Source organism: Dendrobates tinctorius, unplaced genomic scaffold (genome assembly GCF_039654945.1).
Source record: "Dendrobates tinctorius isolate UK_male_01 unplaced genomic scaffold, ASM3965494v1 ptg000114l, whole genome shotgun sequence".
Taxonomy (NCBI): Eukaryota; Metazoa; Chordata; class Amphibia; order Anura; family Dendrobatidae; genus Dendrobates; species Dendrobates tinctorius.
In genome coordinates this window covers 110,045-130,249 of record NW_027361782.1, presented here as the reverse complement: position 1 = coordinate 130,249, position 20,205 = coordinate 110,045, and the positions used below count along the sequence as shown (strand labels likewise).

General features: G+C 46.3%; 1 long non-coding RNA gene across 1 annotated transcript in view; it reads right to left on the bottom strand.

The window, feature by feature from the left end:
* Positions 1-3,529: 3,529 nt before the first annotated feature.
* Positions 3,530-20,205, bottom strand: part of LOC141101038 (uncharacterized) — a 33,888-nt gene continuing 17,212 nt past the window's right edge. Inside the window, exons 3-5 of the long non-coding RNA XR_012234866.1 lie at positions 13,984-14,094; positions 10,787-10,948; positions 3,530-4,350 (exon numbers count right to left, since the gene is read on the bottom strand). This is a non-coding gene — a long non-coding RNA (uncharacterized lncRNA). The remainder of the gene's footprint in view (positions 4,351-10,786; positions 10,949-13,983; positions 14,095-20,205) is intronic.

Here is a 20,205-nt window from a genome sequence, read left to right as displayed (position 1 = left end):
CTTTTTTTTGTAACTTTGGGTTTCATCCTCGATTCTCTTCAGGGCAGGTGGAGTCTTCTGCCTGCCCAGGTGTTGACAGTGTAGTGGAGAGAATGCACCAGATTTGGGACCAAGTGGTGGATAAGTTGTCTCTTTCCCAGGAAAAGGCCCAGCGGTTTTCCAACTGGCATAGGACCATTGGTCCCCGGTTTAAGGTGGGTGATATGGTTTGGTTGTCATCAAAGAATATCTCTATGAAGGTGGCTTCTCCAAAGTTTAAACCTAGATTTATTGGACCTTACAAGATTTTGGAGATTCTTAATCCGGTCTCTTTTCGATTGGCTCTTCCTGTTACATTTAAGATCCATAACGTGTTTCATAAGTCTCTGTTGAAGAGGTTTGTTGAGCCAGTAGTTCCTGTGGTGGCACCTCCTGACCCTGTATTGGTTGAAGGTAATGTGGAATATGAGGTTGAGAAGATACTGGATTCTCGTCTGGCTAGACGGAGACTCCAGTATTTGGTTAAGTGGCAGGGTTATGGCCAGGAGGATAATTCTTGGGTCTCTGCATCTGATATTCATGCCAAAAGATTGGTTCATGCTTTTCATCGGGCCCATCCTGATGGGCCTGGTGGCGTGGATGAGGGTTTGGTGACCCCTCCTCAAGGGGGAGGTACTGTTGTGAGCTCATTTTCTCGTTCACCTTTGATGTCCAATGAACTCCCTCTGCTGGTGAAAGGAGGTGGTGAAACTGATTTGGATGGGAGAAACCTGTCACCTGAACAGGTGGATTGCGATTGGACATCCGGAATCTCTGAGTGGATATAAGGCAGCCGACGCCCTGTAGGGTTGCTAGTGTTTTCTCTGCTCTGAGCTCTGGCCTCCAGTTCAGTTCCTGTCTTCTAAAGCTAAGTTTTGCTCTGTTATTGTTCCATGAGATTTTGTCTGATTTGCTTAGTTTTGTGTTCTGCCAGCCCCGGCTGGGGCTCTGCTGAATTTCCAGTTTTGTCCCTGATCGGTTAAATCTCTTTTGCTCTGTCTTCAGAATATATCGGAGTGCTGATATAGGGATTTTGAAGTCTAGTGACTTCAGGGCCGTTTTTCCTATCAGACGTGTTGGGACATTTTTGGTAGGGTTTTTGCGGATTGCAGCCAGCATCTTTTCCGTCCTTTCCTATCTCGTTAGTTGGGCCCCATCATTTGCTCTGCCTGTCTTTCTGTCTGTGTTTGTGTTTTCATCTGTTTTCACCGACAATACATGCTGTCTATTGCTTTGGGGTCTGCTCTGGGGCAGTTTAGATTTCCCCTTTCTTTCTTTAGGCTTATTTAGTTCTCTGGCTTTGAAGAGGCATCTAGGACCACCGTAGGAACGCTCCACGGCTACTGTTAGTTGTTGTGAATAGGATCAGGGGTCTGCAATCTGCTAGCTACCAACCTCTCCGGTTTTCTGGACTTAGCTTGCATTTTTGTTTTTTCCTCCTCCGGTGACTCATTCATAACAGATAGGTGCAGGGCAAGTGAGGGACTGAGGTCTCCTGGTCGGCAATAGGTCGAAAGAACCTGTATAGGGAACGTGAGGAGAGTTTAGGGCACTTCATAGGGGAGTGCAGGAGGTGTCCAATTCCCCATTCCCTGTTTGCAAGGCCCACCATTGTAATTGTGTCCCCGGTGTGCCCTTGTCTGTCTTGGTTGCATTAATGACCGACCGATCTTCGTGTCACGTCACACAGGGCCAAGTCACATCGTGACAACAGGTTGGGGACCTGTGCCATAAGGTATACACTGGGCACAGGTCCTATTCAGGATGCTAATAAACGTCTCCCGTTTTCTTTGTGTATTTTTATGTCTCAGGATATCGTCCCAGTTAATTGCACTAAGATCATCTCTCATCTGTTGGAAATGTGCCTTCCTGAAGTTTAGTGTACTTGTAACCCCTCTACTACACATCTTATTAAAAGAAGCATGTAAACTTATTATTTTGTGGTCAAAGTTACCCAAATGACCATCAACCCTTATGCAACATGTCATTGTGCGGAACTCAGATACAGAGAGGCCCGCTATACAAAAAGAGCAGTGAATGGTGTCGCTGAGATAGGACTTAATGTCTTGAAAAATAAATGATTAACAAAAAAAAGCCATCACACTAATTTATACATAATATAATGGCTATGAAACAGTGGACAGGGCAAGTGTTGAATTGATTTGTAGAATATTGATTAATGGATAGGAAATTAGTTCAATTGTCATGCCTTTGATATCAATGACTATGCGGCAACAGAGTCACCATTTTCCGAAGGCTGCAATTTGAAAAAAAAAAAAAAAAACTCTCAAAAACACATGGATGTAACACATGTTGGTGAGAGATTGCATCAGTTTACTAGAGAACTATGAAAAGCCGCACAGGATGAAGACAGACTTGTGAATGATTCCAACGAGAACGGTGATATCTGACCACTTATGCAGAGCCTTTTCTTAAAAGATGACATACATATACAACGCATGGATTCACAGATCAACATCGCTAATATGAAAACCATGCTCGAGATGGAGAGACAAACGAAAAATAACTGGTACATATGAGAAAGCCTGGATTACAGACACGCATGTGTAAGGGGCTGACATTACTATAGACAGCAGAGACACGCTGCCCCTTTAAGAGACAGCACCTCCTTGGCTGATGCGATGATACATTCTATTCTACCAGCTATGGAGAGGGGAGGGGCTGTTTTCCCACTGAGTGTTTGGAGCTGGGAGTCTGCAGGAGACTGACGTGAGGAGAAAAACGTGCAGCTTAGAACTGACTGAACTTGTGGATTGTGTATACCCTTCTGGGGATAACGAAAGTTGTTTTCCTGTGATACTGCGAAGAGCCCTGAAGATCTACAAGGAAGGAATTCAGAAGAGGGAGTTCACCGTCTCTAGGAACAAGCTTGGAATCTTCACACAAGGACAAGACCACGTTGCACAGAGCTGCCAGGGAGGACATCGCATCATCTTGCAGAAAACTGCAGGGGGCCCCCAGGAAGGAACTGAGACACCAACTTTACCGTGAGTGTTAACTCCGTGTGCGCACATGTTTAGGGCTTAGGATAGGCTGCAATAGACAGAGCACGGTAGCCGTGCGACCGAAGTAGCAGTGGCCAGTCAGGCTATAGTTAGAGTAGAAGCATACTGTACTTTATTGTATTGTTTTGTCTTTTGAAAGAATGCATTGATCTGTAATAGTTGGTGTGCCGTGCCATATGTATGGCCCAGCTAGAGAATATCACTTTTGTAAATTGTTTTATGTCATTGCATACCCCTGTTTACACTTTCCTAACACTGCATTCCTTGCCAGTAAATAAATTAACCCTTTGTTGTTTGCACCTCATCTTGTGTACCGTAGTCTCCCTGCATTGTGGTGGTCCCCCGGCAATCGCTTCACATGCCTTTGCTGTAAGCTAAGTTCTTATTATCTTCCAAAAAAAGTTCTTGTTTGATAAACAGCTTCAGACGAAATTTTAGTAAGGTCAAAACACAAACTACATTTCAACCTAATAACCATGACAGAATAGCTGTACATTCAGTTTTATAATCTGTGACAATGCAGCATCTGGCCACAGGTACAATACACACTGATCACTCCCTGCATCTTTTTATTTCCACTTTAAGGCCAAAATGGCATACGTATACTTCCAGCAAAGCCTTAAATAGATTTAAAAAATTACATTTTACATTTCCATATTTGTTTCTTTTTTTTACATTTTTTTCTTAACAGATCTATATTTCAAAAATATTTTCTTTCGCACTCACTTCTGCAACAAACAAACAAAAAAAACCCACAATCATACCCACCTCACAAAAAGAACCGAAATAAACAAATTCCTACATTTCATATGTTGTTTTAATCACATCTGGAACACGCTAGCACCTCAAATAAAAATCCGAGATGACCATTGGGTGTCACTATGCTCGCTTTGTTCAAAACAGTGACAATCTCCAAATAAGTCTATTTCTTTGATGTCATCAGTCTAATTAGATAGTTAAGAGGCGAGAAGTTTTTTACTTTGGTGATCTTGGTGTCACATATTGCTCCTTGCCATTACGCTGTGTTGCTCCCTGAGGTGAAGATCTGCGTCCAAACTGGCGCCTCTGTTCCCTGATTTTCCCAGCACCACCTCGGTGTGCTCCATTACATCTGTGCCCAGGAGTTTCTTTTATTTTTTCTTCAACCGCTTCATGCGTTTTCTCTGAACCTTTTTTTGGAGCAGATGTTTCTTCATTTTTGGCAGGCGGTGTTATATTTGTATGAAGCTCACAAAGTGGCTGGACTGGAGCTGGTGCTGGAGGCCTTTGACACACCTCAGCATAACTTTAGGTTTTTTCTTGGTTCCTTGAAACAAAAAAATGGTTGATGTGAACACATGCAAGTGCATTGAGGACAACTTATTATAAAAGCATCTCACACATTTCCCGAAGTAAAAAATGGTGAGGCATTAAGGTTATTTTATTCCATCATCTAAACTATAAAGTGACACAGCTAAACTCAGCTGACCCGCCCAAACCAATGACTCAAGGAAGGAGGGTAGACTGGGAGATCAGGGCTGTCAGTCATTATACATCTTTCACACTGCAAAATTTGCTCAAGCCATGGTGGGGGTATGTTCTTTCCTATTTGTGTTGCTGTTTACTTATGATTGTATAATGCTGACCAGAGTAAATTATGTCAAGTCCAACTGAGTGTCACGGGGGCTTAGTTCAACTAAGGCTGAAATACCCGGGGCCCCTGTGGTGTCCCTTTACTAGGGGAAACCCTGTCTGACCCTCAACCCAGGGTTTTTGCTGAAGGTGCAAATGCCTGAGCCTCCGACCTTTCCTTATCTCCTGCTCAGCCCTGCACTTAACCCTCCACCCTCCACCCAGTGAGAAGTCACCACCAAAGCTCCCACACAAATAATGACAGACAGGGAGAACTTAAACTGCACTGCGCCGCACACACACAGGAATAAACAGTAATGTGAACAGGGCACAACTAAACACAAATATGGGAAGGAGAAAGGATAACGACGGATCATACGACACCAGATATGAATCTCTCTCTCTTGAACACCTCCACTCCAGACCGGAACCACTTGGTATGAAACACAAGCTATAATCGGCGACGCCCATAGGCCAGCATGACTATTTAAAGACCGTGGGCGTGACTAACCATCCAACCTGGTCTCCAGCAGGATTAACCCCCGAGAGCCTGAAGATCAGGCCGGCGCCACTGAGGCTATAGTGGCTGGAGGTGGAACTACCTCTGCCTGCCGGATGCTGTGGTGTGAACAGCGTCCGACATGACAGTACCCCGTCTTCTACGAGGGACCCCAGGGCCCTCAAGACTCATAGGACCCGGCTTGTCCGGATGACGACGGTGAAAAGAACTGACCAGCCGATCCGCATGTATGTCTGAGGCTGGAACCCAAGACCTCTCCTCTGGACCATACCCCCGCCAGTGCACCAAATACTGAAGAGTACGGCGTACTACTCGAGAGTCCACTACCTTGGCGACCTCGAACTCTAACTCGCCATCCACCATGACTGGAGGTGGCATCGGCGTTGTGTCCACAGAGCCTACCACCTTTTTCAATAAAGCCCTGTGAAACACGTTGTGTATCTTGTACACTGCGGGAAGTTCCAACCGATAAGCCACTGGGTTAATGATGGCAGAAATCCTAAAAGGCCCAATAAACCTTGGACCCAGTTTTAAAGAAGGGATTTTGAGTTTTATGTTCTTCGTAGCTAACCACACCCATTCACCCACACACAGGTCCGGACCTGGCACGCGTCTACTGTCAGCCACCCGTTTGTACCTGGCACTCATGCTCAACAAACGCTGTTTCACCCGCCTCCAGACTGATGACAATTGGGCTCCTAGCTGATCCTCCTCCGGGACACCCCCGGAGTCACCCTGACGTAAGGTACAAAACTGAGGATGTTGACCGTACACACAAAAGAATGGAGACTCTCCTGATGACTCTTGGCGGTGATTATTTAATGCGAATTCGGCCAGAGGAAGGAAAGTAGACCACTCCTCCTGGTTGTCGGACACAAAGCATCGTAAATACTGTTCAAGATTTTGGTTCATGCGCTCAGTTTGTCCATTAGACTGTGGATGAAACGCCGATGAATGTGACAACTTGATCCCCAACCTTGAGCAAAAAGCTTTCCAAAACCTCGCCACAAATTGCGTACCCCTATCAGATACTATGTCAGACGGTACTCCGTGGAGTCTGACCACCTCCTTCACAAATACCTGAGCCAACGTCTTAGCATTGGGCAAAGAAGACAACGCCACAAAATGCGCCATCTTTGAAAAACGGTCAACCACCACCAGGATGACCGTGTTCCCTGCCGAGGCTGGCAAGTCAGTGATAAAATCCATGGAGATTTCTGTCCATGGCCTATTGGGTACCCCCAGAGGCTGTAGCGTGCCAGCAGGACGGGTTCGGGGTGACTTAGCCCTAGCGCACGTGATGCAAGCTGCCACGTACGAGACCACGTCCTGCCGGATTTTGGGCCACCAGAAACGACGCGATACCAGCTCTAAGGTGCCCTTCACCCCTGGGTGACCAGCCAGTACCGAATCGTGGTGTTCCTTCAACACCTTAGGCCGAAGATGCAGGGGTACAAATGATTTGTTGGCGGGAAGTCCTGGTGGTACCTCCTCTTGGGCCTCGGCAATCTCCGCCTCTACCTCAGTCGTGAGAGCCGAGACCACTACCCCTTTCTGGAGGATGGGTACCGGCTCTTCCCGAGGTTCTCCCCCCGGAAAGCACCTAGACAAAGCATCCGCCTTGGTGTTTTTAGCCCCGGGACGGTACGTCACAAGAAAATTGAAACGAGTAAAAAACAATGCCCAGCGAGCCTGCCTAGGAGACAGACGCTTGGCCGACTCCAGGTAGAGCAGATTCTTATGGTCGGTGATAACTGTGACCTGGTGAGCCGCCCCCTCCAAGAAGTGTCGCCATTCCTCAAAAGCCAGCTTGATGGCCAACAACTCCCTGTTGCCGATATCATAATTCCGTTCGGCCGGCGACAACTTCTTGGAGAAGTAGGCGCATGGATGCATCTCGCTCAAGGACGAGCCTTGAGACAGTACTGCCCCCACTCCCACCTCCGACGCATCAACCTCTACCACAAAAGGTTTAGACACGTCTGGTTGCACCAGAATGGGGGCTGAAGCAAAACTATTCTTCAGACGCTCAAATGCACGTATAGCCACCTCAGGCCAGTTCGCCAGATCGGCACCCTTTTTTGTCATGTCCGTGAGCGGTTTGGCGACAGTCGAAAAGTGTTTTATAAATTTCCTATAATAATTCGCAAACCCCAGGAACCGCTGGAGTGCTTTCAGACTCTCCGGCCTCTCCCATTGCAACACCGCTTGCACCTTAGCGGTGTCCATTTTAAAACCAGCTGCGGACACAATATATCCCAAAAAGGGCAACTCCTGGACAAAAAATAAACATTTTTCCAGCTTAGCATAGAGCTGGTTCTCCCGGAGCAACTGTAACACCTGCCTAACATGCTGCAAATGAGTGTCCCAATCGCTAGAATAAATGAGGATATCATCCAGGTATACAATCACAAATCTCCCCAGGACATGAGCAAAGACATCATTAATAAAATGTTGGAAAACGGCAGGCGCGGTGGTCAACCCAAACGGCATAACCAGACTCTCAAAATGACCCTCAGGAGTGTTAAACGCCGTCTTCCACTCATCCCCCTGACGGACCCTTATGAGGTTATACGCCCCCCTGAGGTCCAGCTTGGAAAACCATTTTGCCCCCGCTACCTGGTTGAACAAATCCGGGATCAACGGCATTGGGTAGGGATCACGGATAGTAATCTGGTTTAACTCTCGGAAATCCAGACACGGGCGTAACCCCCCATCTTTCTTCTTAATGAAGAAAAACCCCGCGGCTACAGGCGAGGACGAAGGCCGGATGTGACCTTTGCTCAGACTCTCCGCGATGTAGTCTTTCAGAGCTTGTCTCTCAGGGCCAGAAATATTAAACATCCTGGCCTTAGGTAATTTGGCCCCGGGTTTTAGCCTAATAGCACAGTCATAGGCTCTATGTGGAGGCAGTTCTGAGCAACCCTTCTCAGAGAAAACATCCGCGAAATCCTGCAAAGCCTCCGGCAGGCTGGGCGTCACGGCGGACACACATGTGGCCAAGCAATTGTCTTGGCAGAAACCACTCCATTGTACTATGTCCTGAGTTTTCCAATCAATTACCGGGTTATGCCTGGACAGCCATGGAAAACCCAGGACCATTTGAGCTGGGAGATTACGGAGGACCCTACATGTAACCGACTCAGAATGTAGGACCCCAATGTGGAGTTTCACCTCTGCCACAAACTCAGTAATCTCCCCTTGAGGGAGGGGAACAGCATTAATGGTCACCACCTGTATGGGGTGAGGAAGTTTTTCAATCTTAAACCCGGCGGTGTGTGCAAACTCCTCATCTATGAGATTGGTGGCGGAACCGCTATCCACAAACACTGATATAGGTAGCTCTCTGCCGGCGACAATAACCTTGGCAGGGAGCATACATTGAGATACCATCATGGAGGATATGCATACGCTCAGTTGGGTCTCCTCCATACCCTCTGAGCTTAACAGTTTTCCGCCGGTGTGACCCTCTTAGGTAGTACCGGGCAAACGTTAACATAATGACCACCTTTACCACAGTAGAAACATGCTCCGGACTTCCGGACTCCCGGAGCGCGAGGCTGAACCTGTGCCACGCCAGCAATCTGCATAGGTTCAGGGGACTCATCTACTTCAACCACACCTGCACCTCTGTTTTCCCCCAGAGGTAGCGTCTCCTGTGCCCCCTGACGAAAACGGCGATCAATACGTATCACCAAACTCATGGCAGACTCCAATGATGCCGGAGTCTCATACATCAGGAGGGCTTGTTTCACCCTCCCTGATACCCCATGAATAAACTGGCTCCGCAGTGCTGGGTCATTCCACTGTGTGTCTACAGCCCAGCGGCGAAATTCCGAACAATAGTCTTCTGCCAAGCGCTCCCCCTGGCGGAGGGCGCGGATTTTAGATTCCGCTAGAGCCAGTCGGTCAGGGTCATCGTAAATGAGCCCGAGGGCAGAAAAAACATTATCGACCGAATGAAATGTAGCAGAGTCAGGTGGTAAGGAAAATGCCCATGCTTGGGGGTCACCACTCAGTAATGACAACACCAGCCCTACTCGCTGGGCCTCATTACCTGAGGATATTGGCCGCATGCGGAAGTATAATTTGCAGGCCTCCCGAAATACGACAAATTTGCTGCGATCGCCTGAAAATCGTTCTGGCAGCGGAAACTTCGGCTCTGCACCGATACCTGCAGATGCCGTTTGCACCTTTGCTACTACCAGGCCCTGCTGCTGAACTGCCCCATTCAACTCGGAGACCTGTATGGACAGCGCCGCCAACTGGCGGGTTATGGAATCCATGGGATCCATGGACTCCTGAAAAAATGTGGGCCGATTATAATGTCACGGGGGCTTAGTTCAACTAAGGCTGAAATACCCGGGGCCCCTGTGGTGTCCCTTTACTAGGGGAAACCCTGTCTGACCCTCAACCCAGGGTTTTTGCTGAAGGTGCAAATGCCTGAGCCTCCGACCTTTCCTTATCTCCTGCTCAGCCCTGCACTTAACCCTCCACCCTCCACCCAGTGAGAAGTCACCACCAAAGCTCCCACACAAATAATGACAGACAGGGAGAACTTAAACTGCACTGCGCCGCACACACACAGGAATAAACAGTAATGTGAACAGGGCACAACTAAACACAAATATGGGAAGGAGAAAGGATAACGACGGATCATACGACACCAGATATGAATCTCTCTCTCTTGAACACCTCCACTCCAGACCGGAACCACTTGGTATGAAACACAAGCTATAATCGGCGACGCCCATAGGCCAGCATGACTATTTAAAGACCGTGGGCGTGACTAACCATCCAACCTGGTCTCCAGCAGGATTAACCCCCGAGAGCCTGAAGATCAGGCCGGCGCCACTGAGGCTATAGTGGCTGGAGGTGGAACTACCTCTGCCTGCCGGATGCTGTGGTGTGAACAGCGTCCGACATGACACTGAGCTTTTATCAGAAATTCTTTTCTGGGGCATGTACTTTGTCCCATAAATGACATTGAACCATCATAAGAGGTAAAATGACAACTCATTTACCTTTTTAATTTTGTCTACCAAATGCCAAGGCAGTATGGTCAGATGATACCCATAAAATAAGGTTAAGCACAAATAAATTTAGCAAAAAGCAAAACAAAACACAAAACACTACCAATTTGTTATTGACTTATGTTTTAGTTCAACTTTTTTTGTCCAATTAATCACACAATACTTTTTTTGCACAGAGTTGGTGTTGATAAATACTGTTCTGATGTTGTGCTATATATATATTTACTACTTATACACAAAAAAATTGTACTATTTCTGGGGAATTAGCTGTGAAGATCACCATAATTTCTGACAGTGAGGTTCCCAACGTCCCCTGCATGACTGCAGAGAGCACTACACCTAGAATCAGTGAAGGAGAGCTGAATACAGAAGCTTAGGAGTAAAACTGGAAATTACCAAAGTACTCAAACAGAGTAGAAGCTTGGAAGAGGCCATGCAGACTACAGGCTGTTGTAAACTCATCTGCAGCCTACTAAACCTCAGCCATCTGATTACACCACAACATTTACCAACATCTCCCACTGATCACATTATGGAACTGCTCAGTAATCTGAGGAGGGGGAATATATGACTAGTACCTGTGTACTCGGAGCAGAGGACATATTCCCCACAGGTGCAGTGGCAGCAGGATTAGTTGGTTTCGTGGAGGCAGAAGTACATACAGGAAGCGGCATTGAGGTCTGGCTGGCAACATCTTTGTGACAAGAATTTTCTGCAGGTTTTTTTCAGGCATGGAGTTGCTATGAAGGAACAATAAACAGTGAGAAATTAAATGAAGTGCTGCACATTTGTGTTTTTAATAGTCTCAGTTATCTCAAAGCCCTCAGATCTCATAATCTTGCAGCCATTGGAAGAATAATGCAGAGAAATTCTGGCCAGAAAAATCAAGAGAAGTGGAGAATGAACCAAGGAAATTTAAGAGAAAAATACCTTCTACGGAAATGCTGGTTGGGTCAGATTGTAGGGCACTTCGGCTATGTCTGACGATGAACCCCTGACCGCCGGGCCCATTCTGGTCATGCTGGGGTTAACTCATTGCAGTGACGTGGTGTTCAGGATGTGCATCCCTTCCCAGTGAAGGACCCTCCCCTTCATTATAAAATTGCAGCAACTTGGCTTCCTGTCTCTCTCCTCATCTGAGATCCGGAGCAGGTTGCTCTGCTGGTAAGAAGATGACTGACCCCCTCTATGATGCGGTCTTGGAGAGGATCAGAAGAGAAGGTGCTACCTGGCTCTCCAGCATTTTGGAGGAACACAGCACCATAGTTGATGGTTGTGGTGTCAGTCATTGCATGGGAGCTCCTGGTGGTTGGTTCGGGTCTCGGCGGTCTCCAGATTATAGCTTTTTAGGGTTTGTTGTTAAGCTGTGTGATTCTCTTATGTAGTTTTCTTTCCGTACTGCTTGGTGAAGAACTGGTGCTATTCTTCACAAAGTGCAAAATCATCAGGCAAACGAGTAGTCGGAAACAAGCAGAGGTCAGGGCAGGCGGCAGTACAAAACATGATCCATTGAACAAGCAGAGGTCAGGGCAGGCGGCAGAACAAAACGTGATCCATTGAACAAGCAGAGGTCAGGGCAGGCGGCAGTACAAAACGTGATCCATTGAACAAGGAGAGGTCAGGGCAGGCGGCAGTACAAAATGTGATCCATTGAACAAGCAGAGGTCAGGGCAGGCGGCAGTACAAAACGTGATCCATTGAACAAGCAGAGGTCAGGGCAGGCGGCAGTACAAAACGTGATCCATTGAACCAGCAGAGGTCAGGGCAGGCGTCAGTACAAAACGTGATCCATTGAACAAGCCGTAGTCAAAACCAGAAAATCTGTCTGAGAAGCAGCTGCGCACAAGATGTTATGGGCATGCTGCAAGCCACTCACCACTATATTTTCCGCCGGCTAAATGATAGTGCCGCGGTATTCTCTCCTAGGGAGAATAACCTTCCCAGTACCAGAAATGTTGCCCTCATCTCTCCTGTAGGTCCGCCGTACTCCCTGTGGGCTCATCAGCATTTCTTGCATGTTGTTTCTAGCAGCATAGCTGACTGGCATGTCTGGCATAGGTCTGTAGGCCTGTTTAGCAGTCACGGTAATACACGGTGGGACTTTAGGTGTTTGAGAGGATGTTGGCTCCTTCCTTGTGTATAGGATCTTGAGCGCTTTCTCTCTTGTGTATACCTCACCTAATGTGTTGATGAGTTTCGGGCGTTTCCTTATAACAACTGGCTCTGGTTCTTCACTGATGCTTCCATATTTTTCCTTTAGATACAATTTCTGTTTTTCAAACTGGTGCATTTATTTAGTTGGTGGAAGAGATGGTGGTGGATTTTTCACATTTTGGCCCGTTTCGGTTGGTGGAGGATGTGGTGGTGGACTTTCTGAATATTGGCCCGTTTCAGCTGGTGGTGAACTATTCAAATATCGGCCCGTTTCCTGTTCCGGTATTTCAAACAGGCATTTTTTAATAAATAGCACGATAGAATAAAGTGCTGCCATCAGACCCCCAGTGAAGCCAGTTTGCCTTTGGTGGTGTTCAGGCCTCTGGCTGTATGGGGATGTCCTGGCATGTGGGAGACGTCTCCGTAGTTGGATCTTCCCTCCAGCTACGGGTGCAGCCATTAGGCTGCCTTTCCCTCCACACACACAAGTGTGTGTAGATGGTAAGAAACGCTCCCAAAAAAAAGTTAAAAAAAAAAAAATACAATAAAGGAAAAAGTAAGACTCAACTCGCTCTGGAACAGTGTTCAGCTCTCCGCTCTACCTCTGCTTGCCTCGCACTGACCGTTCTTGCTGAGCATTCCATGACTCGTGGACAACGCTTCTGTAATGTCATAAAGCCGAACACAGCAACAGGTCTAATGTAGAAAATCTAGTTATATTACCCATGGAAAACCATCTAATACCAGCTGTCACTGTACGGAGAGGGGTTAGCTGGATTGGGATAAAGTGTATAAAAATTTACTAGAGCACAAGTCATTGCTTTAAAACAGGAACCTGTCAGCAGGATTGCGCTGAGTAACCTACAGACAGTAATCCGATTTTTCACACCTAGCATCTGATTTACATCCGAATGCAGTGCGATTGCGATCTGCTACATGTTTCCGCTACATGAGAAAGGCCTAAAGAGAACACTGCCCAGACCTGCACATTCATATACTAAGATTGGTTCATGTTACACAGTCCTAGAAAAGCAGGGAGCAGTCGTGATTTGCAGGAAATGTATGAACACATGAGTTCATGAATTTGGTCTATTTTGGTTCATCAAGGGCAGAAAATCTAATTACGCCAGATTTTAGCAGGCAAGGATGGGCAAATTTAGTGCCATTTTCAGCCATACATTTACATAAACCTGACTCACAACAGATGTCACCAGATTTCACAACACATACATTATATATTTTAAACCCAAAGAGGCTGGTGTACTTACGCTGAAAATTAACGTCATAATAGCGGTGGTTTTTTTTTTAACCTTGCCTGATTGACCGTTCCTCAGTGTCCCTTCTGCTGCAGAGATCTCATAGTGCTCAGGACAAAGCTACAGCTGTCAGTCAGGCTCGGGGGTACAGAGAATTTAGACTCTGGCAGGACTCAAATTACATTTTACTTTCACGATATCACAGCCATTCAGACACGGATTTAAAAAGTACACAGTTTGTCCAATTTGGTGAAAGATTAAGAAAAAGGCAGTTTTTTTGTTGCACACCACCATTTGTGACTTTTCATTTAACAGTAAGAAGGAACCAAAAAAAACATGATAAAGGGAGGAAGGCCCCATCTTACCTGTTGTGCTTCAGTGTCAGACTGGAATATAGCATACCAGTAATTGTTGTGAGCAAACTCACAACTTATCACTTTTGGATAACTTTCATTATCGAATATTGCTTTCACCTCCTGTAAGATGCCAAAAAAAGAAAGTTATCAGACATGAAATTTAGAGCAGAATGGATTAGAACACAGAATTTGATCCATAATTCCTTTGAAACCCTAATGTAATTGAGAGGGGCAGGGTCGTTACAGATTTGCGTTTTTTATTTTAGCAATTTTTAGTGACTATATGAGAAAAAAAAACAAGACACAAAACCACACTCATCGCTCCTGAGCCCACTATCCCTTAACCCCTTATCGACTGCTGATATGCCTTTTAATGATGGCAATTAAGGGTACTTATGCCCCAGTGCCGCTGTTTAACTTTGCTGAGAAATAAGTGTATAGCGCCCCCCAGAGTCTGAGTTACTCTGGTGTCTCGGCTACTAGGCATAGCTGAGAACCCAGAGAACATGATTCGGGTCAGTGATCCCCCAAACTCACTTCAAATGTGATGTGGTCCCTAAAAAAATGGTTTTGTAATTTTTGTTGCAAAAATGAGAAATTGCTGGTCAACTTTTAAACCTTATAATGTCCTAACAAAAAAAAAAATACACTGCTCAACAAAATAAAGGTAACACTAAAATACCACATTCTAGATTTCTCTGAATGAAATATTCCTGTTGCAAGTTTTTATTCATTGCATAGTGGAATCTGTTCAGAACAATAAAACATAACAATTATCAATGTATATTAAAATGAATATCCAATGGAGGTCTGGATTTGGAATGATACTCAAAATCAAAGTGGAAAATCAAATTACAGGCTGATCCAACTTCAGTGTAAATGCCTCATGACAAGGAAAATATGCTCAGTATTGTGTGTGACCTCCACGTGCCTGTTTGACCACCCTACTGTACAATGCCTGGGCATGCTCCTGATGAGGCGGCAGATGGTCTCCTGAGGGATCTCCTTCAAGACCTGGACTAAAGCATCCGCCAACTCCTGGAAAGTCTGTGGTGCAATGTGACATTGGTTGATGGAGCGAGACATGATGTCCCAGATGTACTCAATTGGATTCAGGTCTGGGGAACGGGCGGGCCAGTCCATAGCTTCAATGCCTTCATCTTGCAGGAACTGCTGACACACTCCAGCCACATGAGGTCTGGCATTGTACTGCATTAGGAGGAACCCAGGGCCAACCACACCAGCATATGGTCTCACAAGAGGTCTGAAGATCTCATCTTGGTACCTAATGGCAGTCAGGCTATCTCTGGTGAGCACATGGAGGGCTGTGCGGCCCTCCAAAGAAATGCCACCCCACACCATTACTGACCCATTGCCAAACAGGTAATTGTGAAGGATGTTGCAGGCAGCACATCGCTCTCCACGGCGTCTCCAGACTCTGTCACATCTGTCACATGTGCTTAGTGTATACCTGCTTTCATCTGTGAAGAGCACAGGGCGCCAGTGGTGAATTTGCCAATCCTGGTGTTCTGTGGCAAATGCCAAGCATCCTGCACGATTTGGGGCTGTGAGCACAGCCCACATCTGTGGATGTCGGGCTCTCAGACCATCCTCATGGAGTCGGTTTCTAACCATTTGTGCAGGCACATGCACATTTGTGGTCTGCTGGAGGTCATTTTGCAGGGCTCTGGCAGTGTTTCTGGGTCGCCCCGTCCCAGGGGTGTGGGGTACTCAGTACCGGGCCGGTGTCAGTGGGATGTGTCAGAGCAGCGGTGACCCGGTCCGTGGCCCTGGGCGCCCAAGTCAATGGCGTAATGAATGTATATGTAGTTAATAGTTTGTGATGCCACCTGTGGTGTTTGGCAAGCAAGATGGTAAGCCAACGCTGCGTTCAGATCCTCTGGGGCTGATGGTGTATTGCACCATAGATGGTATAGCTCCCCACAGGTGAAGCTGTAACCCCAGGGCAGTGTATAGGTGCAGGTGGTGTGAGGAATGTTGCTACCCAGATGTAGCAGTGCTGACGGTGTTGGCGCACAAGGAATGGAAGACACCAGGGATTGTAGTTCCAAAGCTTTACTCACAGTTCGTGGTACACACTGGTGCCTGCCTCCGTGCTGTGTACTCCGGGGCAGAGACTCAATCAACCTCCCAGGCAAGTCAGGCTTCTCCTCTCCAACACTCCGCCAACATGTACCCTTCCTGAACAACTCCTCTATTTAGCCTTTTAGTGTGAAGAGCTTCAGTACCATGGTACTCTGAAGTTTCTCCTGTCAGATGTTCCCAGAACTCTACTTGTATGACAGACAGCTGTAGCCTGCTCAGGGATGCTCCTGGATCCCGGCTCTCTATCCGTGTTGCTGTTGCGTCCCAAGTCTTAGATGGGAGTAGTGCATTTACAGCCAACTACTCCACCGGTGTCTGCTGCAGAACCATAAGTGTCCATACAACCTCGGGGACCGGGCCCCAGCCTTGCGCTGAGAACCTATAGGCAGGGTTCCTCTTCCAACCCACAACTCCTCTCTGTTCTCCTACTCCTTCGTTCCGCGCTGTTCCTTCTCTCTCTTATGGAAGCTTAGGTTGCAGTTCTACGTCTTTCTCCTTCTGTTCCTTTCCCGTGCCAGCTGGGTCAGATCACTGAGGCAGCTGCAGCACTCCTTCCTCCATCCCTCTTCCAGGGATCCGTCCTCAGACTCTCCTGACTGACTGACCTCCAGAGTGATATCCAATTCTAAACTTTCCCACTCTTTTATATCTAAATCCACCCACCTCCCAGCACATCTCGTGTTACGAAGCAAGGACCCAGGAAAGGTGCTCTGCTAACCCTCTAAGCATGGAGCCGCAATATGGTCCATTGCTGAACTATCCTGTGTGTGGGTTGCAGGTGTTGGAGTGTGGAAAGGAGTTCTCAACTTACCTAGGTGGTGGGGCACTACACCTTAGGAGAAGATGCAGTATCTTTGTGGCAACTGAGCCTCAGGGGCGCCACACTCCTCCTATTCCTCCTTACACAAAGGTGGAGGTAGCGGTCCTGCTGCTGGGTTACTGCCCTTCTGTGGCTCCCTCCACGTTTCCTTGTGTACTGGCCTGTCTCCTGGTAGCGCCTCCAGCCTCTGGATGCTACGCTAACAGACACAGAAACCTTCTTGTCACTACTCGCATTGATGTGCCATCCTGGATGAGCTGCACTACCTGAGCCACTTGTGTGGGTTGTAGAGTTCATCTCATGCTACTTTACCACGAGTGTGAAAGTACAACCAACATTCAAAAGTGACCAAAACATCAGCCAGAAAGCATTGGTACTGAGATGTGGTCTGTGGTCCCCATAAGCAGAACCACTGCTTTATTGAGGGTGTCTTGATAATTGCCAATAATTTCCATGTGATGTCTTTTCCATTTGCACAACAGCATGTGAAATTGAATGTAAATCAGTGTTGCTTCCTAAGTGGACAGTTTGATTTCACAAAAGTTTGATTTACTTGGAGTTAGATTCTGTTGTTTCAGTGTTCCCTTTATGTTTTTGAGCAGTGTAAATTCTATATCTAATATATAAAGCTCAAAGTGTGCATGTATGTGTGTATAAGAAAAGGTGGAAGAACCACTAATGTGCGACTATAGATCCAGTAAAAAATGGAATATCTTTATTAAGACAAGTATACAGTACAGGACAAAGACAGTGTGGAATAAAAAACAGTGGTGCATAAAAAACAACCCACGCAGTGTGAGCTACATGACAGACCCACCTCAGGAATTCATCATATTGTATTCAAATCAGTACAATTAAGTACATAGGATATACATCTGTAGACACCTAAATGCCTACATGCATCATATGAATCCCAATTAGTTATATTTATCCATAGTCAAACCATCCTCAACAACATATCACAGCATCAGTATGAGCCCATAAATCGCTATAGCACAAACAACTATTAAGTGCTATACAAGAGAAGGTTAGAGTGTATATAGGGTATAGGTTCCTACACAATCCCACCATACCGAGATGTATATAGTATAACTCTGGCCATGGTCCCAATCCAAGTCTTACTTTGCTCAATTCCCACTATTAGAGAAACCATAGCAGTTTGAATCTCACCAAGTTAAACGAAGGACGAGCATCCGAAACGCGCATCGGGGCAGACGCACGGACCCCCCCAGGATTCCCCCACCCACCGGTTTAACTTGGTGAGATTCAAACTGCTATGGTTTCTCTAATAGTGGGAATTGAGCAAAGTAAGACTTGGATTGGGACCATGGCCAGAGTTATACTATATACATCTCGGTATGGTGGGATTGTGTAGGAACCTATACCCTATATACACTCTAACCTTCTCTTGTATAGCACTTAATAGTTGTTTGTGCTATAGCGATTTATGGGCTCATACTGATGCTGTGATATGTTGTTGAGGATGGTTTGACTATGGATAAATATAACTAATTGGGATTCATATGATGCATGTAGGCATTTAGGTGTCTACAGATGTATATCCTATGTACTTAATTGTACTGATTTGAATACAATATGATGAATTCCTGAGGTGGGTCTGTCATGTAGCTCACACTGCGTGGGTTGTTTTTTATGCACCATTCCACACTGTCTTTGTCCTGTACTGTATACTTGTCTTAATAAAGATATTCCATTTTTTACTGGATCTATAGTCGCACATTAGTGGTTCTTCCACCTTTTCTTATATTGCTTTGGCGATGGATCTGTATTTAGGTCCTATGTAACAAACGGAGACACCCAGGTGTGATATATATCATGCCAGGAGCATGTTCTCTTAGTTTGTTGTTGTTTATGAGTAATTTTTTTGATGTATGTGTGTATGTACTGTATGTGTGTATGTGTGTGTATGTTTGTATGTCCGGGATAGGCATCCGCACCGTCGCAGCTACAGCCACAAAATTTGGCACAGTCACACGTCTGGACCCCGAGAGCGTCCTAAGCTATGTTGTGAGGCGAAATTTTAACCCCGCACGTTCCAATTCACCAAACAATTTTGCCCCTATCTACATACTGGGGGAAAAAGTGTGTGTGTCAAGCCCCGCCCCTCATTATGATGTCATAATGCCCCTATTTGCATACTGGGGAAGCAGTGTGTGCGTATCAAGCCCCGCCCCTCATTATAATGTCACAATGGTTGCCATGACGACGCTGATGTCATCAAAGGTTTCAAGCCCTGCCGCCGCTCATTATGATAATAATAATAATAATATGTCATAATGGTTGACTATGGAATGGAGGATGTGTGATGAGTATATGGGCACCAGACTATGAGATGGAGGATATGTATGACAGGTATATGGGCACGGGACTATGGGATGGAGGACATGTATATGGGCACTGGACTATAGGATGGAGGATATATATGATGGGTATATGGGCACGGGACTATGAGATGGCGGATATGTATGATGGGTATATGGGCACGGGACTATGGGATGGAGGATATGTATGATGGGTATATGGGCATGGGACTATGAGATGAAGGATGTGTGATGGGTATATGGGCATGGGACTATGGGATGGAGGATATGTTTGACGGGTACTGTATAAGGGCACGGGACTATGGGATGGCGGATATGTATATGGGCACGGGACTATGGGATGGAGGATGTGTGATGGGTATATGGGCACTGGACTATAGGATGGAGGATGTGTATAATGGATATATGGGCACAGGACTATGGGATGGAGGATGTATGATGGGTATATGGGCACGGGACTATGGGATGGAGGATGTGTGATAGGTATATGGGCACTGGACTATGGGATGGAGGATATGTATGATGGGTATATGGGCATGGGACTATGAGATGAAGGATGAGTGATGGGTATATGGGCACTCGACTATGGGATGGCGAATATGTAAGATGGGTATATGGGCATGGGACTATGGGATGGAGAATATGTATGATGGGTATATGGGCATGGGACTATGGGATGAAGAATATGTATTATGGGTATATGGGCACGAGACTATGGGATGGAGGATATGTATGATGGGTATATGGGCACGGGCCTATGGGATGGCGGATATGTATGATGGTATAGGGGCACGGGACAATGGGATGGAGGATAATTATAATTTGTTATAACTAACCACAGTTAGTTACTATGCCCGGGCAGCGCCGGGCTCTTCAGCTAGTATATATACATATATATATATATATATATATATATATATACACATATGTGTGTGTGTCACTGACATGTGTATATATATTTAT